Source organism: Stegodyphus dumicola, chromosome 8, assembly GCF_044657685.1.
Source record: "Stegodyphus dumicola isolate Sdum_Otavi_A_Nest chromosome 8, ASM4465768v1".
NCBI classification, from domain to species: domain Eukaryota; kingdom Metazoa; phylum Arthropoda; class Arachnida; order Araneae; family Eresidae; genus Stegodyphus; species Stegodyphus dumicola.
Window position 1 is genome coordinate 151,822,336 of NC_140775.1, and position 23,636 is coordinate 151,845,971.

The 23,636-nt window shown below is 31.6% G+C and overlaps 1 protein-coding gene across 3 annotated transcripts in view; it reads right to left on the reverse strand.

Moving 5' to 3' along the window:
• Positions 1-23,636, reverse strand: part of LOC118186486 (uncharacterized) — a 299,034-nt gene that overhangs the window by 243,837 nt on the left and 31,561 nt on the right. Inside the window, exon 1 of one of the 3 annotated variants that reach the window (XM_085822589.1) lies at positions 3,122-3,144. The exons of the other annotated variants lie outside the window; for them this stretch is intronic. The gene's annotated coding sequence lies outside the window, so the exon portion shown is untranslated. Of the gene's footprint in view, positions 1-3,121; positions 3,145-23,636 lie in introns of those variants that run through there. 3 annotated transcript variants of the gene reach the window in all.

Below are 23,636 nucleotides of genomic sequence, written 5' to 3' on the forward strand. Positions count from 1 at the left end.
AAAAGTACAACTGCTTAAAATTGTACACATGAATTAAATATATTATAAAATTATGTCGCATACAAAGATAATTTAAAATGTTAATATGTCGATAATATGTTAATATGTAAAAGTTCATAGATATATATAATATATATAGAGAGAGAGAGAGAAAGAGATATAAAGATCATTAAAAATACATATATAGCTTTTAAATTGTTCAGTTGTTTTTTGTTAAGTTGGAAACCAAAGATACGTTAAAAATATGGATAGCAATTGAGAATCGAAATTTTCCAGGATGCGGGAATCATTAATTCCCTGCTAATACACCGTAATATTGTAGAGTCATTAGGATTATTGCTGTTAAGAGACGTGAAAAATAAGCAATGCCCTCTCCAAAACTCGAACCTCAGACCTCTCAAAAGACGCGCCATGTTAATTTACTACACCACGAAGGCGGGAGAAATACCTTATATGCCCCCCTTTTCTAAACGGCGAGTGGGGATTAGGGTACCCAATAGCCAAATCCTGGTGGTGAAGAATCATCATCCATCATCGTTTTTAGTTAGGGCGCCACTGTAGAGTTATTAGATTATTTTGCAATAGGAGACGTGAGAAATGAGCAATGCCGTCCCCAGGACCCGAACCACAGACCACCTCTACGCGCCGAACGTGCTGACCGTTACACCACGAAGGCATGCTAGAAAGCGGGAGAAATTTCTTATAATATAACGCTCGTATATAATGAAAGGATAAAACTACAGATATTTTCAATATTATTAGAGATGTAAACTTTTAAAAATTACGACACTAGCGACCGATTTAATTTGAAGGGTAATAGGAACAACTTAAACACGCAATTTGGTCACACTTTGCTACGCAACATAGATGTTAAAAGCCATAGCTGAGTAATGTAGTGTAACTGCGATAAAAAGTGAAATAACCAAGCTGTACACATCATAGCGTCAAAAATGAAGGAAACATTTTACAGGCCCAAATACATAAAACATACGTATGCAGATGATGGTGACAGTTTTTGGAGTAGCTGGACAGTATGCAGAATTTAGTATTTTATTAAAGATTATAATGTAACTTATATTGCTATTCTGTATGATAAAATTACATTTCCGTTTTGATACAAAAGATACTTATCGGAAAAAAACATTGAATATAAAATTTTAAACATAAATATTGTGTTTTTTCTTTCCTGCATACTCTGCAATTAAATTTGTCAAAGATGATATATGTATGAGTGTGTGTGTATAAAATATAAAGTATGAAACAAAATTGTTAATTTTGGAACAAATTTGCAGCATTTTCATGAAAACTTCAAATTCATAAGTTTTTATTAAAAAGATCCTCGTTTCAACGATACGTTTTGCATCATTCTTTTACCACTCTTCAGCACGTTACGTAACTCTTTCTAACATACAAACAATAGACAAACAATTTTAAAGCCAACGCGTATTTACTGCAATGCAAGCTAGGAAATTTTAGCGCATTTTAACTTCAACAAAAATAATAAAGTTAATAAGAATTTTATATAATTTCCTTGGGACAAAATAAAAATGCAATTATTTTTTATTTCCCTAAACGCTTAATCCCTTCCTTCTTTAGCTAAAATAAAACAATGAAATAACTTTTTTTCGTATTCTTAAATCTAGAGCATAAATTTCCTTTATTTTTTTTGTTACATAATAATAGTAAAGTAAAATAAATCCTTTTTTTTATTAATTTTATTATTTTAAAAGGGTAACACCTTTTTATTCTATTAAAATTAACACCTTTTTCTCTTGTTAATATAAAACAATAATTTCTACGTAAATAAAAATGAATTGGTATAAAACAATCAATACAATAAAACAAAAATCTGGAAGCTTTCAGATTTTGTATTACGCCCACAAGGGCTTTTTTTAACGGTTTGTGTGTTACTTTTTTTTATTAAATATCATGTACTCCGCACTTAAACTATAAAATTCAGTACAACAGCAATATCGCATAAAGATTTACAAAATCTGAAATAGGTAATAAAACAAACTCCAAATTCCAAATTTGGGCTTCGAGATGCTCATATTAAAGTGGAGATCTACGTTATTCAAAATTTGATGTCTCTAGATGCCGTTGTTTTATCACAATGCGAGAAACACACATACATTCATGCAGATTCTTCATTATTTAATTTATTTAAATATAATGCAGGGCTCTAATATTTGGTGGCAATAATTAGAAAAGTGAAACGCCGTTTTCTTTTTCGAAGATAGACGAGGCAAAATGCCGTAACGACGAGGCAAATGCCGACCTTCTAGGCAAATTGCCCCTTTGGGGTAACGATAAAAGTATGGGGCATTTCAAGTTCGCTCTTTTAAAAATAATAATAGAATATATTTTTTATTATATTTAAATTAATGAAAATACTTAAAGTCAATAAATCAATTAAGAACATGCTGAATTTTACTTGACCAGAATAGAAAAGCAAGCAATCAGATAACTGGAGTAATAAGTATAATCCGAATAACTGGATATTTGGAAATTAGTTCTGTACTTATCTTCGATGAGAAATCTCAGATTTAAATCATTACTATAAGAATCGATAATTAGTTAACAGTATTAAGATAATTAATTAATAGGCTGAATTCGATTATTAATTGACAGCAGATAATTAATAATTTGCACGCCTTATTTCAAGTTCCAGAAAACAAAGAAGACAAATAAACGATATTGCAAAAAGTATTTCTGTTGAAACAAAAGCTTATTGAGAAAGTTAACTCATCCTTGTAAGCAAAATATTTAAACTAGTCGCTACGCGGCCAGCCTTCGACTGGGTTTTAAATGTACCGGAAAAATGCCTAAAGGGAACACCAAACATAAATTTAAAACCTGCACAGAATTTTACTCTGTAAAACAGCTTTATCAAAAAAATGTATTACATATAAAAAAATTACAATAAGATAAGCAATATCCCTTAAAAATATTAATTATCATAATAAATTAATTAATCAACTTCCCGTTGCAAAATCTTAAGAATTCGAATGGTATAAAGGAAGTTAAGAACTTTGTTTCCTAAACAAAATCATGCAAAACTTTTTATGTGATTAGAACATATTATAAAACAAATTACAATGATATAATCAATAAATCTCACATTTTCTAGAGAAATCAGTCAGCAGTCCAGTATCCAAAGCAATGAATGAAAAACTGTTTCCAAAAATACATTTCTAAAAGAATGAAATTATCATCAGAAAGCAATAACCAATCAAAGTTGTGCGTTTTGGATGACATAATTTAAAATATGCAAACCTCTTTGTCATTAGCTAATAAAAAGAGAGGGGGGGAAAGGGAAATTCTTTTTGTTATGCCTCGCGAGACACATGCGCGCCAGAATAAGAAGATTGCAATGTGGGCGTTGCGTGTATAATTAGTAATATTTTATTTCATATTTTCAATAGTCATCAGTCCACTATACAAAGCATTGAACAAAAAACTGTTGTCAAAACCACATTTCTAAAAGAATGAAACTGTTTAAAATGATGCAATTTCATCAAAAAAGATAAAATAAAAAAAATCTGATTCGAATTTTGAAAACATCGCTTCGAGGTGCACTGGCTCTTGTCTAAATGCACCTATGTACCAAAGTTCGTAGCGCTGCGTCTATTAGCTTACACGCAGCACAAACGAAAGACACACACAGACAGACTCTTTCTTTTATTATATGTAGAGATTAATAAAAAAACTATTTTCGATTTTTAATATGTATGACAGCCATGAAATAGACCTCTGTGTAACAAAATAATGGTAGAATGTTTTTTTTTTTTTCAGAACTTCATTAAACATGTAAATAAAAACTGCAGTCAAGAACAAAAAATAAATTAGAAAGGAGGAGAGACTTTCTGCTTAAGATCATATTGCATGCAAATTTAAACACATGCTTAAGAAAACACAGTTGATATTCTTTTAACACACTATAAACATTATTTGGTATGTTAAAAAGTAGTCAGAATTAGCATGGATTTTTACTATCAATTTTATATTGAATAAGATTTAAGCACAATTCTTTCATTAGGTTATAATGCTGTTAAAACTTTCCTTAAGATGAGTAATAACGAACAGTTTCAGAAAATCTTCAACTTTTTTTTCGTTAACATTAGATTTCTGAAGACAGCATTTTAAAAATAAAAATTAAGAGAATAAGTTTAGTTCTTTTTCAAGTACAGGAGAGGGGAACATATACAAATAAATATAACAATTCTTATTTGAGGGTAAAATTTTGGGAATATTTTATTAACGTCTGCGTTTAATCTTTCTATTTTAGTCGTCTGTACTTTTTTCATTTAATGTTAGGTTACGTTACTCTATGAAGTTTTTTTTGCTCTTTGCCGCATGCCCTCGTCTTGCAACTAGAAACACGTCCGGCTAGCAGTTGGAAGGTCCAGAGTTCAAGTCCAGGGAAAGGCACTGCATAATTTTCATGTCTTCTGCGTCAAGAAACCTAATGAGTCTGCAGCAATACCGAGGCATTTATCATCCACGTAATTTTGACTTGGCAAATCGCAGATTCTTTGTTGCCATTCCTTAAGATCTTTAATTTGCTTTTAAAATTAACAACTTTCGTTAATATCTGTAATTCACCTTTTAAGCTAAGGATACGAGAATGTTAAAATAGGCTATATTAAAATGGAAGATTTAATTGTAATAGGCCGTATGTTTCATTATTTATATTTTTATTTCCTTTTTTTATTAATGTATTTTATCTAGTGTCCTTAATTGTCTGTATGATGTGATTTGTAGTACAACTAATTCATATGACTGATAACATTAAATCTAACTGAACATTTTTAGAAACACTTGTACCATTATTCTAATTAATCAAATTTATTTCTAATGATTACATATTTGTATGGAACAGTCGTTTGTCCACTGTCTAATAATGAATTTTTTTTGCCGTCCAGACGGGAAAGTGGTTAGTGACACTGACTATCATAGCGAAGGGTCGGATGCGAATCCCGAAGAAGGAACGGATGTAATTTGTCCGTTCTTTTAAAAGAGGCAAAGGTGGCCCGCCTATTAAGTGCCTCCAAAATAAACAGACCACCTCACCGCTTCTGGCCTTCGTAATGGCCAACGTCTATGAAGTGCCAGAGCCCGCCATTGAAAAAAAAAAAAATGAAGACATTTTAAGATGCCTTTAAATAAACGTAAGAAACTTGTTCCTGGCGTTCATATTTCTTCCCTTATTCCTTCAATCAAAATGCCTCCCCCCCCCCCGAGATTGACAGCTTAAAGAGTCTATCTCCTCATAGTTCACAAAGCTAGTTATAATCTTTTCCTGAAAAACAGCCTCTTTGGAACCTTATAAATACTAAACAGGCCCCGTCAAGAGATAGATAAGCAAAAAAAGTGGAAATAATTGGATGTCAGATCTGTAAGTTTCGAAACGCGTATTCTCTCATTTTGAGCACCACGCCCCCCACACGCTTTTGATAATGGGCTCTCTGTACTGTGTCAGATTCTACTTCTCAGTTATACATATTTCCGCGTTATATGCAGAATGTTTAGCGAATTCCTCCATTTTGGGTGCTCTTTCGCAAATTTGATAGTTTCATTTGTTAGGAGAGTGAGAGCCAATGAAAGCATTCCCTTTGCTAAAGAGCACGACCTTTATAAGCGCTTTAAATGCATTAGATTTATCATAGCAGCTTTGATGATGAGTTTTCATTCTTGCGTTTACATCATGCATGGCAGTGACGAGTATCTTGACTAAGAATCAATTCTGAATAATAAAAGTCCCATCAGAATTTGCAGAACATTAGTTTTATAAGAGATATTCACAATATTATACAGATATTTGCAATATTTTTATACGTCATTTTTCTGTCTTCTGTATTCGCACTTATATTTGGGAAACAAATGTATAATTTCTGATATATATATTAACTCTGGGATGGAGTCCGAAAACGTGTAGAAATAAAATACTTTAGGACGTTACAGTATTAAGTTAATCTTTCAAGTTCTTAGTTAACAGTCATATTATATCTCGGCATTTATCATTCATGTAGTGTGGAAAATATACTATTACACAAAGTTATCAGTTATTTATCCTCTGTGCTGAATATCAGATTATCAGCTCTTAGAACCGATGCCATTCGATGCAGCATTAGATCTTTAATTTACATATAAAATTAATATTATACTCTGCTTAATGAACAGTATAATGACAATTACCTCAAGATTATCCGAAGTCGACTGCTGCCAACTCTGACAACCGAAAATTTAGATGAACTGAGTGGCATTAAGCATTTTAGATGCAAAAATAACGATAAAATAATTGAACAAAAATACTAGTGCCGTGGACGTGATTATTCTGTATCTGGTGGTGTAATATATGCCATTACAAATATCTTTTATTAATTATAATAATGACATGAATGTTTATAAAAATGATGAATTATTTATGTTATAAATTATATGAGCCAGATGCATTAAAAATTCCATCAGTTATTAATGCATTATAAATTCCATCTTAATTAATAATCTAAAACAAAAGTTATTTATTAAAAGCGCTTATTTATCAGCAGCTGTTTTATTTCTCAGTTAATTAAGCAGAGTGTAATTCTAATCCCTAGTATTAAATAATGAAGAATGTGTACGTGTCCTCGCGTAGCAGAAAACCAGCCGCACCTAGAGCCATCAAATTTTGAAGACACAACATTTCTTCAACAGAACATGAGTGCACCTACCTCTAAACCAGAATTTTGAGTTTGATTGTCTTTGATTTGTTGTCTTTGATTTATTACATATTCTGTGAGAATTTAATAAACTCTTGATTAACAACTCGAGGGTAAAAAATAACGTGTTGCCACTTTACAAAACGTAAGATGTTAATTCAAATGTAATCAGAAAACTTGGCGATTTCAAAGCATTGTGCTACCACTCGGTAAAGCGAAAGATTTTTTTTTTTTTTTTTTTTTTTTCAAATTTAATAAAAGTTTGAGATTTTTTATCATTCATGCATTTATAAAAGAAATGTGTTGCTATTACCCGATATGAAATAATTTAGTCTTCTCTGTGCCAGTTTATTGCCATTAAGTAAAGTGTAAGATATTTCATTTTTACTTCCTTGAACGAAGTAAAAAGGAAGAACTATAATCGCGAAAATCATCAGGTATTATGTTTCAACGAAAATATCCATTTTGACCGCTATCGAATGCAATTTAACAATATTTTTGCGTGGCATCCGTACGTAATGACAGAATAAAGGACTCTTTTACCTCAAAAAATTATGAAAATGATTTAAAATGAATTTCTGAAGAGAAATTTCCGTGGCACCTGTGCATACGCAGCTATCTCGCATAACTCAAAAATGACTAGCGTCAGAATGTTGAAATTTTGTATGTAGGACTGCTATAACATGTAGATATGCACCTCGTATTTTGGTTGCAATGGGCCGCACCAAAAGTATATAAATACCCCTCTGTTATTCGGCTCTGTGAGCTCAGTTTCTTTATTCTTATATGTTTGTATAATGTTCCTTTTTTGCTTTAAAAATGATTGAGTTATGTTGTTCTCGTTAATAGTTTTGCCTTTAGTTAACCTGCATGCAATAATTGGGAATTATCAACAATTTAAAAGTTTTTGAAATGCAGCTAAGGTTAATTTTGTATTGCCATGGCAGCCATGTTTGTTTACATTTGAAATTTAGCAGAATAGTGGATTTGTTGCCAGTCTAAGCTTCGTGACAACAAAGTAACGTCTTGTTTAATTATTGCGAATTAAATTATGCTTAATTCATTCTGGAATTATTATTTAAGTTATTAGCTTGTTTTTGCGTTGAAACTGCAATTTTAATTGTAAAAATTGTTTTTTTAATTGCTTTAACTGTATTTAATGTTTTAGGTTTTTTATATCTTTCAAATTTTAATGAAAATATTTTGAATTTTTATCTATTTTTGCCTTGCCGAGAACTGAAGTAATTAGTAGCGCATGCGCATTAGGTAAGCGGCGCTGAATCGTCTGCGAAAAACTGTTTCTTTTTTATTTATTTAATTTCTTTTATATACGGTTTTAGATTTGTTATAGTATTTGAATAGAACTTGCGGTAATTCCTCAGATGATATAATTTTTGTGCACTATGAGTTATAAAATTAATAATACTGTTAAGTGAACCTACCGCCGAAGTGTCGCTATGGTAAATAAATATAGTGAACTTAAAAGAGTGCATTTATTTTATGCAGTTTATGTGTTACCCACGAAGCAGATTTAATTCAAAATTCATTAACTGATAATTCAATATGTTTAAATGAAATGTAGGAAAATTGCGTATAATTTAATATTCCGTACAAGGAAATCATGTGGTGTACACATCAGATTTTTTTAAATTTTAATATGTCGATTATTGATTAACAAACTGAGAGACTGAAGGTACGAAATTATTTATTCATGTTCTTATTAATTACTAATTGTACCCCTGAAATTACACTAACCGTATTTATTAAAACATTATACATTTTTTCTTTTTTTAATAAATATTTTAAACCTCTGACCGCGTCTAGTTTGAAAGGGAAAAAATAGGGATCTTATTCAAAATAGGGATCTTATATCAAATTATGGTGGTTCTTTGAAACAAACAGTAATCTACTAAACAGCATGCAAGGTATGGAATATAGGATATGAGGTATATGGAATGATATGAGGATGTGAAACATATCATATGAGGATATGGAATAAATGATATGAGGTATGGAATACAGCTAAGAAATATTTCTCTTCTAAAATGGAATATTTTCCAGAGTGCATGGATGTTAAATACCATGGCTTATGCCATGTAATATATACCTAGTTACAAAAGCATGGAAACTTAGAAAAAAACTACAAACGTTAACAACGTCAAAATTTCATAAATTTATATGTTATGCATAAGTTATTTCATACTTTAGTGAATTTAACCTTTTCCTGTGGGTTGGGATATATACTTCCCGCATATTCTTGACATGAAATGAGATTAAAAATATGTAGATTTAAATTTTGCTACGTATTGTGCTAAATTCAGTAGGAGTGGCAATACGTACTGCTGAGCAGAAAATGGCAAAGCATGTCGATGTATTTTTCTGTACTTTGCCTAGCTTAATCTCATTCTAAATTAGCCTACATCACTAACATACCATATCACGAATAACATCGAGAGAAAAGAGAGATAAGTACGTTGCTCTGTTACTAAAATCTTGTTGTTTTATTTTAACCTGCTAGATTTTTTTTAAAAAAATGATGTTCATTCTAATTTTTGTAGTGGATCACTTAATATATAGCGATCTCAATACCCACAAAAGACATCTGTATCTAAGTGTTTGAGTTTGAAGCATATTTTCGGTTTGATCGTTCAAGGCATCACGTCACAGCCGCAAATGTATTGTATTTACTTACATAACTCTTTCTTCAAAGCATTTTGTGTAACATTTCTCTCCAAATTGGTAACTTTCTGGAAATTTCTAGAAAGCGTATTATCGAAACCGTAGCAGTGATTTTCCTGGAGGCTTTCAGAAGTGCTTGTTCTCTCCTTGATTAAATCTTTAAGTATTTGCTGCGTTGGAGCTTACAGGCAGTCAGCTAAGTTTAGAATCTGTAATTCTTTTACTAGACAACATCTTTCTCGGTGTTTTAGACTTTGCCGTGTGAATGATTTTGGTGATCTGCGCTATTCGTCGCGTGTTGAGGAGGATTTGCTTTATGTCTTGTTTTCTCCTGGAGGTATTTATAGCTGCTTATCTTGCCACTAAGCTGTTATTTACTTCTATAAAGTTTCAGTTTTTTCCTGTTCTCTTAGCGTAGTTGGGTGTAGCACGTGACAGCACGTACAGAAAAGTAACACTATTATTATAATACTATTATATTATCATATGTCCAGCACTCGAGCTAGAAAAATATATATATGCACATCAACATTAAGTGTCACCTTCTTCAATTATACACTTCAGTAACCTCGAAAAATAACATAAACAATTTGATTTTTGATATAAAATTATAAACATTTTACCGAGTCATCAGTGAATGATAGCGTCCATGTATACTTACACAGTTCATTAATGAGGAGATCAAGCAGGATCGCAAATCATTAGCCTGTCGCTAGCTTGTTAATTAATGATAGTGCTGTCAAGACAGAGGCATCGATACTATATTTAACGGTTTTCAAGCTTTCATATGAAACCCTCTCCTAATAAACCAGAATTCTCTCCGAATTAGCCAAAAATAAATGCAAATTCCCAAGTGGTAAGCGTGTCCCACATTGAAAACTGCTGGCTTAACGGTAAAAACAGTGTAAGTGTTTTCCATCCATATGGCATCGAGATATTACTCTGGTAGAAACGACATTATGGTCAATATTCCTACATACTTTGATACATTTACTCTGGTACACTACGACATTACTTCTACATACTCTGGTAGCAAACACATTATGGTCAAACAATGATTTAAAGAGTTTCAATATTGCAAATTACTATTATTTTGGAATTATTATTAAATCGAAATTTCTCTTTAACTAACCGTTTTAAGCATGATAATATATAATAAAATGTTCGCTTGTATTTAGCAATTATTTCCGCCTTCTTTATGTTTTAAACAAACCCACATCAATAAAATGTCTTGAAAAACAAATATTCAATGCAAGATTCCTGTGTTGACTCAATCCAACTTCGTTTAATTTTATTTCACTTTGCAAAATTTATTTCACTTGCAAACCCATACAGATTAATGCTAGTATTTACATGCAGAGTTTAGTTTAATGATCATATAATCCTTACATCCTAATGATGAAAAACATTCCGTATTTTAGTAACGTAACTTATCTGCTGCTTGCTTAGAACGGGAATTTCCCGATCACAACATTCCAAAGCAAAACTGGTTACCAGATTCATACATCAAACAAAATTACAAAACAAAATGATTAAATAATAACAAACAGGAAGTGCTAAATTCAGTAGGAGTGGCAATAATTCCATTGGTTTTATACTTTTCACACCAAACCAACGCAACAAGAATTAAATAAAAATATCATTCAGTTGGATTGTACTTCGAAAATTAACAATACTTGTATTACAGCATAACTTTTAGTCGGCCGAATAGCCAGACAGATGAGATTAGCAATTTATGGCAGCTATACCTCCTTATAAATTGTTATTTAATTCGGTGGGAACTTGTAATGTGTAAGACGAATATGCCAGGCACAGTCAGAAAGGAGATAATTGGTTGTCATATTTCATTGTAAAAGTTACGTAGTCTATCATATGAAAGATGGTACGTGGTTTCGGAAAGTTTGGCCAATTAAAGGATTATAACTCCTAAAGTAATGAGCGCACAGCTGCTGGCTTAGTTTCGCTTTTAAAATCTAGCAAGAGATTGCTGTGAGCATGTCATTATCGATGTATTGCTCCTTGAAGTCTCAGTAAATGCTGCAATTTCGAATAAACCACGGAGTATTTAATATTATATACGCATGGGTATTCACATTTTCCTTTGGAACAGAACAATTTGTAAACGTTTCTTATCGGTTCAAGAGCGATTCTCATTTAAGCAATAGCAGCAACAATAAAGTTACTGAAACTGCTTTTAATCACAGTATGGACACTGAATGCCTGAATTTACATGAACAAAAATTTTTAAATGTTCGTTTTAATCTTATTTTAAAATGTTTTGTCTTAATGTTATATTTTCGATTTTTTTAATAAAATGTAAAATAGATTTTATTAAAATATTTCCGTGCCAGTATGAGAGTTATGGATAAATGAAAATATTTAGATTTAAAATTAACAAACTGGACAAAATATCTCTATCGAAAGACATTTTACTTATTTAAGTTATGTCAACGTATTAAAAACATACTATAATCTTGAATTTTACTTCTTTCTTCATTCCACATGAAAAGCGCAAATATTACAAAAATTCAGCTTTGTATACGAACTACCTTAAACGGTACTTGACCAAATACAGCTAGTTGAGAAGAGTGAGAATAATAAGTGAGAAGGGAAAAATTAAACGGTTGTTACAGGAAGAAAATTATTCACAGTTAATTTTAGAACTGTTTGCCGTTTGGCACACGTCGACATATCACAATTTCAATTCCGAATTTCGCAGTTTTATTATTTTTTTATTTGCTGGAATAATACTTCGGAATTCCTTCTAGCTCTGTCTAAAACCTTGACTAAGTTATTTGAAGCATGACGTCTCGAGTTTCACCATCTGAACTTCTGACGTGTCTTTTTCTCTTAAGATTTATTATTCTAGTATCTTATCTGACTGAAAAGATCTTCCTTTACCCTGAGGAATAACGGAGTTTCCATTTTAATAAATTAAAAGGGAACTCTATGATTATTATCAGTGCTAAGGTAAAAGGAATATTGATAAAATTGCTTGAAGTATTGAGGAAAGTAAGCGTCTATATATTAATTTATGAAAGTTCTAGAAATACTTCGTTTTGAAGGAAAAACAAAATTAAGGAGTTGAAAATTTTAAGCAATGAACAGTATTTCATTAAAGTTTGCTGACGATTTAAGTAATAAACGTATTGACAGTTTCGTACTCTTACTAGTCATTGTATAATCATTACCTTACGCAATTCCAAGGTAGCAATGATGAAAAATTTGGAAAATATGTGAAATTTACCAGAAAGTGGCCCGGAAAAAGAAAAAAGAAGTAAGAAAGTTCAATTGGTAAAAATGGCGCCAATCAAGTAGTTCGACGCAGGATTTCCACAAATGTTATGATATGTAAAGAAACACAATATCTGCGATATGTTTTATAATGAAGTATATCTGCACGCGTTTGATTTCGCATAATTTTAGCGTTTGAATCCTTCACGACTCAGAAAAATTCTCTTCCTAGAGTTATGGGGAAAATCATATTGTTGCGAAATGTCCAGGCACGGTAAAATAGCTTCTCCGCAAAGCAGGTTTATGGTTGCCAAAAAATGGCAAGGGGAAGGCAGGTTTGCCATATTTGGAGAGAAATCGCCCATTTGGCGATAAAATTGGCGATATGCCATACACGGATGGAGAACCTTCTGGAACGAATTCTTACTCGTTTAGCCCAGAATGTTCTCGAACACAAGCCAAAAGCTATATAAACCCTGCTGGTACGCGAAGAGTCAGTCCGTACGTTAGTGTCTCATTTAGCGAGTTGATAGTCAGTCAGTGAGGGAATCTCTCGAAGTCTAGTGCCGTATTGGTCGTCGAGTGCATCGACAGAGTCTCTTACTAGAAAATCGCGAGTTAGTGGATCGTCGAGTTTGATCTTAGAGAGTGTTGAGCTCTGGGAACGATTGAACCGTACTCTTGTATATCGTCGAGTGCATCGCGAGTTATAGCGTGGAGAGTCTCGAGAGTACGTAGAGTTCCGAGAACGACCGAGCAGAGTCGGGAGCTGTACTTTGGTGCTTTGCCGTGAAGCTGTCTTCACCGTTATAGCCTGATAAGCTGAAGGTTGTGTCGCTGATTGTTCCAGCGTGTTTATAGCAGATCTTCGACGACTAAAAAACGTGATTTTGGAGCTGTCTTGAATAATACTGGTCAATAAATAATTGTACTTTCATACTTCATCAAGTGTAGTCGTTATTCACTCCAAATCCACAAACCCGTACGAACGTACGTGAAGAGAAAAACGTAAAAATATGTTCGGATTCTTAGCGTGAATTTGTTTAAAACCCTGATTTAAGATGATGTTTCCAAATTTCAAATAACATTAATATAAGTGAACAGCAATACTAAAATCAATATTCTGTTGAAGAAGAGAGACTGCTAGAGAAATCTTCCGAAATGTACAGAATTTTCTATGAAAGTAATATTAATCTAAAATCGAATTTTGTATAATAAAGTAACTGTTACCATGTTAATAATAATGACAGTTACACGTTTGGAGAGGTTATAGCGAGTTGTTACAGAAACAGTTTTTAATTAAACTTGATCATTTTGATTAAATAAAATTAATTTCGTTTCATACATTCGCTTTAACAAAAATGGAAATCATGTTGCGTACCAGTTTTCCAATATATAATTTTCTGCTTGCGGACGAATACAAATAGTTGCATTAAATTTTCTCCCCATTAAGTAATACATATAAAGGGAGTGACAAACGATCGAAAAAATCAAGTAAGGCTGCCAAAAAAACAGAACTTAATTTTAAAATCTCGTAAGACTTTTCCAGCTCTATCTGATGATGAAGTAGTAAAATTACGAAATGCTTAGTTTGTTGGCTAAACAAAAAGCATTTCAACGTTAAATTAAAAAAAAAAATTAAGATGGAATTTTTAAAACCTCGCTTCCCCACATTGCGTTTTCATCTAAAATTTATGCGACTACAAAATTTAAAATTTAAACTCGATAGCTTACAAAGAAGTAAGCTAAAAATCGATGACAAACGTCTGATCACAGCGACAGATACAATAATTGAACAAAATAAAAACTTACAAAAATAAGACAGAACAAAAATTTAAAGTGCATAAAACGCTAAAATAAAAATTATAAAAATTATAAAAAATGCGATGATAGAAAGGAGCTGTCAGATTTACCTGAGGTGTAAAAAATTATAGGTATGACCCTGAACGGTATCCCTAATAATTATCCCACAATATTGTGAGGAAGCATTTTTAAAAATGAAGTATATAAATGCTTACTGCATATCTGCATTGACTATTTATTTACCACAGCATTACCATTTGATTTCGTTGTTATGGAACGTAAACACTGAATCTCTATTAAATGTATAATTAATTATTTAAAATATTTTATTTGATTCATAACAGAATTAAGCAAATTATTTAATCAAAATTATATTTTATGTTTCATTAACCAAGAATTCACCGAAAAACTTACCGTACGTATCTACACGTCTTCAGCTTATCTTTTGGGCGATAAAGCCTAAAAGGGTCTCATATCTGACCCTTTATGAGGAGATAACATTACCCATTTATAGCTTTAAAATATCTTAATATAGATGAGAAATTAAATTTGTATGTCTGATAATACTTTTACACTCCTTTTTATGTACACTTCTAATATGAATAACACATTCATCGCAAGAAAAAAAAGATCAAAGTTGTCCTAACTGAACAAAGAAAATTTCAGCAGGACAAATACTGAGGAACATACATCTCTTCAATGCGTACGGTCAAATTAAAACAACAATCTTATTTATAGGTATACGATTCAAGTTGAATTGAAAAAAAAAAAAAAATGTAGCCTGGTGCCAACAACTGAGACATGCACGAGCTAAACATTAGTCAACGAGTCAGTCTGTTCAAGCGCATTGTTTTGTCTGAATTGCTCAAGCAAACTGTCAGCTGTGGCTTTTCATTTAACATTACACCCAATGCGATGACACATTTGAGATAAGGTGTACGAAACCCGATGTTTCGCTAATCCATCCAGCATAATAATAATCCAGCTGGTAATAAGCTGTCCTTTTTATGCGCACTTTAACATAATTATTTATCTTGCAGAATTCGAATTCATCTGCAATGTGTTTGCTTAGTCATATTAAAGTCAAATTCAAGCTCAGAAGGAATTCCATTCGGTTGTCTTCTTCCAGCAGAGTTTACGAGAAGCTAATGAACAACTTAAATTCCATACTGATTTTAAGTTCCATGCGAGGAACAAATCTCTAAATTAGACAGTGGACACTTTGAAGACAGACGGTTTGTTAAAGATCTTTCAAACTGGGGTTCATCTGAGCTAACGGAGACAAGTGACTTCGCCGGCCTATCTCCAAAGCCATAATTTCCCCATAGCGCAGCTAGTTGAAAATATGAGCTGCACACATAGCGGAGCTATTCTACACATGGAACTGACTTAATTAGCTCAGATAACTCCCAGTGTGAACGGCCCGACTAGGGTTTACCTAAGCTAACGGCAGACAGATTAGGGTTTATCTGAACTAACGCCAGACAGGCTAGGGTTTATCTGAACTAACGGCAGTCTATTGGCCCTGTAAGGGCCGTCCAGACTAGGGTTTATCTGAGCTAATGACAGTCTATTGGCCCCTTAAGAGCCGTTCAAACTAGGGTTTATCTGAACTAACGGAGACATCTGATATAGTCGACCCATCTCTAAAACCAGCTTTTTTCCATAGGGTAGCGAGTTGAAAAAACACCTGAGCTTCAGGTACATCGGAGCTAGTTGACACATGGAACTGACTCTGTTAGCTCAGATAACCCCCCCAGTCTAAACGGCCCTTCAGAGTACATTTGCATTATGGTTCAAATAACACTTATATCATATTCAAAAGTTCTAAAGAATATGAATGCGTTCACGCTAGCAAAAGCTCTGTGGATTACAAACAATGATAGAAGACATAGCTGCTCAAATTAAATCCCCGGGAATTATAATTTTATTTTACTGTTTGTGGCCATTTGCAGAGAAGACGTGAGCTGTTATCGCAACAAATTGTTATACAGCTTCCTGTTTTAACACAATAAAACCAAAGTAAACTTAAAAGATGTCGGGGAGAAAAGGAAATAAAAATTAAACATCGAAAGTTTTCAAATTTCCCCGTCAAAAGTTATACTTTCATTAAGACTAACGCGTATGTCAAATGAGCATTTCGCCGATGTCGAAAATGACATCATGTATTTCTCTATGATTTGTGGGCTTTCGTATCCGTTATGTCATTCGTGGTGTAAAATTGAACACTTGCAAATCTTGATGCCGTAAATAACATCTGAGATGTCCACCTGATTTATGACCGGTAAACCTGCCTTCGCGCAAGTTGCGCGAATCGAAGTATAAGAAACTGTAAAATGCATCACTGCCTTTCTAGAAACCTGCGCAAAATTTAATGTATTTCTACACACACATATATATATTTTCTACAGCGAAGCATCCTAGGGTTTGTTAACTAAATGATACGAAAAATAAATCTAGTACTCGGATCCTTTTGCTTTCTTATGACAATCCAGAAATCATTAAAATCATTTTGGGAAAGTGAGTTTTCGTTGAAACAAAGCATTACGCTATTTTAAATATATTATTCATTAAATCTGAGATTTTCATGTTTTCTCCCCCCCTTTCAGCAGGCATAGGCAAATATAAAGCATAAAACATTTTGAAAAAGGTTGAGTTGAAAGATTCAGTAATATATATAAAGAGTAGTAGTATATATAAAGATAAATAAAGATAATATATATAAAGATAAATAAAATTATATATATATACAGAAATAAAGAGTAATATATATATAAAGAATATATATATTCAGTAATATAAAGATACTTCAATCTGCAAACAATTTTATAATATGCGACGATTTCTGCAAAGACAGAGTACATTGGCTACTGATACATATTTTGAAAACAAAAAGGCTCTTAACCATCCCTGATCGAAACGTACTGCTGATTCATACTCCTGTGGCTTTCTCGTATGTGAAACATAAATATTTGTCTAGAAGAAATTACAGAAATATATACTCGATTCTAATATGTTCGTGTTTTCTTAATGCAATGTCATAATTATTATTCAACGGCATTTATTTTTCAAGCCTATTATTATCCTCCCCAACTTTGACATATTTAACTAAATATGTAAGGATCTATCTTACAGCTGCTTTTTTGTTTTATTATTGATTTATTTTATTTTATTATACATTTATTTATTTGTTTCATTAGCCCAAAGGAGTGTTAGCTCAGGGCTATTAATTTCGTTTTGACATTTTGCGTCTTTCTGCGTTGATTAAATTTTCAAACCGTTGCCACCAAATATTGCAGCTATGAATTATATTTAAAGAAATTAAATAATGAAGATTCTGCATAAATGTATGCATGTTTCTTGCATTGTGATAAAATAGCGGTACTTAGAGCCATCCAATTTTGAATAACGTAATCCTCCTCCGAAAATATGGGCATTTGGAATTTGTTTTATTATCGATTTCATATTTTGTAACACTTTAACGAATTTTTTACTAAAAAACTCAACGATTTCAAAGCGAGCAATGGCAACACTGTACGGAAAAAAAAAAACATTTTTATCTCCAGTACGCGAGACCGTGTATCGGAAATTCTAAAGATACGCTCATTTTAAAATTATTTTGCGAAATTGCTATTAAATTGAATTTTATGGTTTAAGTGCGAAGAACATGATATTTAATATATAAAGGTAACACAGGAAATGTTAAAAAAACGCCCCCTTGTGCGCAATGTAAAGTCTGAAAACTTTCTTCTTTTTATATGTATTTTTATTAGAATTTTGTTTTATTATAGATTTCCAAGTGCGTTATGAAACCCCTTTGTAGCTACTACTAGAATAAGAAACATCAAATACATTTTCTAGTGGTAAAAGAGGAAGCGTAATATTAGTCATATTTTATATACTATATCTATAAATATTAGATTTCTAGTCCAAAATGCATGCAATTAAAATTTCATCGGCAGTTAAACTGTTGTTACGCACGGCAATAAAGAAAGGAAACATGTAATTTGTTTTTTCGAATTCCACCTTAACGTTTAAAAACTGATGTAAACGTGTTTCACTACAATTTGAAATGTGCCATCAAAAAATTTTATCGATTTTTTATTTATGAGAAATGTTTACTCATTCATAAGTATTACATTACCTTGCCAATTTTTGTCAGACAAGTAAAATTTTTTAACAATTTAATTTTTTCATAATGAGTGTAAAATTTCCCCAAATATATGTACAGGAAGGAACCTGGAGACCGTATTCAAATTTAGATTTCGTTATTGATCGAAAATTAACTTTTTTTTTTTTTTAAATTTGACATAAATACCAAAACATGAATACTTTCGGCATTTAAAGCACTCCTGTACGACCAATGATGACGAAAATAAAAGTCGGGTAAGGGGAATGAGTGTTTATACTAATTTAAATTCTGGCTAAAGATTTTTTTTTTCATTCATGGTTTTGGAATTTGTGTTCCTTGGAGATGGTATATGGAAAGTTTTCTTTTAATAAATTATTATGAATTATACATATACATATAAATTATATCTATAATATAAAATTATATATATATAATTTATATATTGTATATATGACATAAAATTATTAATTAAAATATTCATGTTTAGTTCATTTTTAATTATTCATGTTTTCAATCATGATAGTTCACGTTAAGTTTTTAATTATAATATTCATAATTTAGCATTGCCGATTGCAATAAACAAGGGAGGTGCACAACTATGTTTTATAGCATATTCCCATGCATAAAAGTTCTGTGTTCAATAATCTGCGTTCAAATAATGCTAATCATTTTTTGAGCTATGCACGATACACACCTATGTAGGTAGAGACTTCACCTAAAATTTCATTTCGAATCCGTTTCGGATAAACGGGTTCTCTATTCTTCCCTTAGGTGCAGGCATCACGCACAAAATAGTTAAACTGAATTCAGAAAGAGTCAGTATGAATATTTCCATTGAAATGTGATACCCAAAATTTTTCGAAATTTCAATACTTCCTTTACTTCGTAAAATGAAAATTTAACTAAAAAATTGAAATCGAAATCCACAAATTTGGATTATCAATATTCTTTGTTTACAAATATTATGACGCGTGGTTTGGCAAAGCTCTTATACTATATGTTAACTGGCCAACTAAAAACATTCTTGTTTATAGATGTTATGGCGCACAAGTAGGCAACAAGACGCAATTTTGTCGATATAGAAAAAAAAGTTACAGTAACGTTTAGATATTAAAAAACTTTTAATGTTTGAAAGGCAGTTTGTTCTGCACTTTATCTGTGTTTTATTTTGGACTGTTATAATATATAAAGTGCGCAAGGACTGTGTCAACTACAGACGCAATTCTACACACCTTGTCACGAAACAATTCACCGAATTTTTCTGATGGTGGTGTCAGACAAGTGAGATTAGTAATAAAATCCTCCTGTCGCTAATGGTAGCAGCTTTAAAGCATTCAAGGTCTTTGAATTCCCTATCTTTACATTGACATTAATTTGAAATTTAATATTAACATTACTTTGAATGTTATCTCTTTATAGTTAAAATGATTTTGAAAATTACATCTTTACAGTGACATTACTTTATAGTGAAAATCTTTTGAATTACATATATAAGATATACGTGAGATAGTTTCACAAAGACAAATGTATGCAGACGTATGAAAATTACTTAATTCAAAATTCGATAAATTTATGTACTTGTGGAATAAGACGATTTTATTATAAATTTACGTCAAAATATAAAATTTCATGCAGTATTTTTGAGCTAGTAGAAATAAACATAATTAAAAAAGATGTTACATTACATTTCCAATGACATTTCAATGAAAGGCTCTACACTAAGTTCCATGTACCATAGTCATTCAAATTTTACTTAATGTTAATAAGAAAATATCGTTTTACGAGAAACACTGTTTAACACCACGATGAAATGATATTCCATAAAAATATCTATGACAGAGCACAGAGAAATTAAACAAACAGAAATGCTTTTTAAATAATACACCTATTTTTTGAACTTATAAAACTCGAGCAAGCAATTCTAGTTTCATAAAAGTACAAAAATCCGAAAGCTTTCACTTTTATACTACGCCCAAAGAAGCGTTTCTTAACGTTTTATGCGTTATCTTTATTTATTTACTATCATGTTCTCCGCCTTTAAACCACACAAAATTCCATTCACCAGCAATATCACAAAATATTTAAAAATAGCATATCTTTAGAATTTCCAATAGACAGTCTCGCACGCTGGAGATAAAAATGTTTCTTCATACAATGTTGCTATTGCTCGCTTTGAAACCGTTGAGTTTGTTAATCAAAAATTCGTTAAAGTTTTACAAACTAGGAAAACGATAATAAAACTAATTCGAAATTCAAAATTCGGGATTCCAAGTGACCATGATCGGGTAAAGTTACGTTATTTAAAATTTGATGGCTCTGTAATGCGAAACACATACATATATATTCATGCGTTATAGCCCTTCATTATTTAATTTCCTTAAATATAATACATGACGATAATATTTGGCGGCAGCAATTTAAAAAGTGATGTGCCATTTACAGTGAAACGCTAGAAAATGCCGTTTTGAGACTAATAGCCTTTCTGGGCTATCGTCCTTTGGGCTACTAATAAAATTAACTTCAAAAATCGTAACTTTATATAAATATTTTGTTAAGGATTTAAAGGACGAATAAATAATATTTCTGTTTTTAGATGCATTCTTCAATCATATATTTTTTCAAAGCACGAAAGGCCAAATTCATAATAGGAGCAGGGAAAAATGATTCTGCAGATTGCCAACAGAATTCTAAAACTTAAATACTTCATTTACAATTGCTTATGATAGAAATTCAATAAGAAAATAATTTTCTTTGAAATTTCAAATCGATATTCAGCTTTTGTAAGTTGAGCGCATACTTCATTCATCACTTTCCCGTGAGCGAAACCAAACACACCTGACATTCTAGTCATCATCAAGCAATAGCGTTAAAAAAGCAACCAATGCCAAAGATAAAGTAAAACATTTAATCTACCCTTCATTTATGTTTTAACTATTTAGTTATTAACAGAAATATAACTCACTATAAAGGTTTCCGGAAATCTTTAACAATAGCGAACCACTGCAAGGACAGAACGACACGAAAGCATCCCTTCATTTAAACAGACAACTCTCACGAAAGCCCCCCATGAAAGCATTCCTTCCCTTAAACAGACAACCCTCATGTGCTTTGCCACATTCAAATAAACTACCTTAAGATAGCCTTTAACAATAGCGTTCCTAACATAAAAATTACAGTTACAGTTCGATAAGTTTCTTCGGTGTAAATAAGTTTCAAAAAGGCAAATAATTCCATCACATGTTTAGTTCGAAAATACATTCCGAAACAGTATTTATTCTTCACAATAGCGCATTTCTAAACATTAATTTTTACTGCAACAGAAACTACAGAGTTTGCCTTTCTTTGGGAGCAGAACAGAAATTAAGCAAATTATTGCTGCGTCTGAAATGAACTACACAACCTTGAAAAAGTTTAAAACAAATCTTTTTTATTTAACAGTAAGTTAGCATAAATACACTTCTTGTGCTCATAGAATCAGCCACCACTTGTAAAGATAGATGTAACTAAAATAAAACAGTCAAGTTTAAATTAAAATATAGACTAACAGTCCACACAAGTCAATTTAAATTGAAGTTGGCTCAAAACTCTGTCCGGAGTAACAATTTAAATAACGACAGCTAAACGCAAAGCCGAATGATTACAATCTTATCGAAGCTGGAAAAACTTCGTAACGTGGTCTTGAGAGGCAGAAACACGCTCTGTCTTACACTCCCGAACGATCAGTTGAAATACTTTCTAACTCATTTAGATTTCTAGTGAGGAAACTGAAAGAATAGTTATAGTAAAGTCTGAAATTGTAAATAACTGTTTAATACAAAATTATAGTAACATTACAATTATGCTAATAACAGATAACTTTGTAGAAAGAAAATAAAATCTGAAAAGTATCTTTGCTTCAACTATAAAATAAACAAATAAATAAATAGTCCTCAAAAATTTTAAAATATACGTACTCTCTCGTGACATACATTACAGAAACATAACTTAAGAATGACTATTTAAAGGCCTGTATATGAAAATACAAAACTAATTTTAGCCATTAAATGCATTACTTTTTTAATCAGTAAAAAAATACTAACTTCTGAAACGTAGATTACTATAAAATCGTATAAACTGATCTATCACAGCTTTAATGCATTCTTGGACGCACAATATGTTTGCTTCAACATGCAATTCTTAATACTAAAAAACTAAATTTTCACTAAATTTCAAGAAATTAAGATAAAATAAGTCGAAATAGTCAGTGCAATAGTACAAATAATTTTGTTCTGAGTTATCATTGTTATAATTATTACTTAAAATATAACAAAAGATGGCGCAAATAAAATAGCGCGCACCTTTTTCAAAATCGAAGTATATCACTGCATTTTGAATATATCTATGACGTTTATTGCTTAAAATTGGTTTTAATTTGTTTATAATTTTATTGCTTTTAATAAACATATAAAGTCCTAAAGGGAGTAAAACTGCGCCAAACATTTAGAAAGTATCTTTCTACCGTTTTATTTTAAATCAGAAAAGTAACACTTAAATGTTCTTTAGCAAGGAGGAGAATTTTAATGCTTAAAATGTTTGCGATTCTTTATAAACAATAGCGCACAACAACATCATAAATTGTGCCAACACGTTTAAAAGCACATATTATATATTTATGAAATAATGTAGGCAGCAACTGCTGGAAAATGCTACAAAATGTAAATAATAAGTCTTTTAAATAATACCGAAAGACAATGCAGTGATGCGCAAAAGTCTAAATACAAATTATTAATTTACGAAACAAGTTTGGCAACAACGGTTTAAAAATATCACACAATGTAATATAATTAATAACTTTTAAAAACAATAGAGAATGGCAACAGAGAAAAGCGCAAATGGGCATAAAAGATTAAAAAGATTACGGAAGGGAAAAAGAAAGAAAGAAGGGGGAAAATGAAAAGAAAGAAAAAGCCCTTGCATCTTCCAAACATGCCCGGGTTTTGTTTGCTTAACGCGACATTCTATGAAAAGCAGAAATGACGAATACAATCCCCCGTTAAACAGCGCTAGAGATCGTCTGCTTCAAAAATTTTATCCCCCCCCCGAACCGA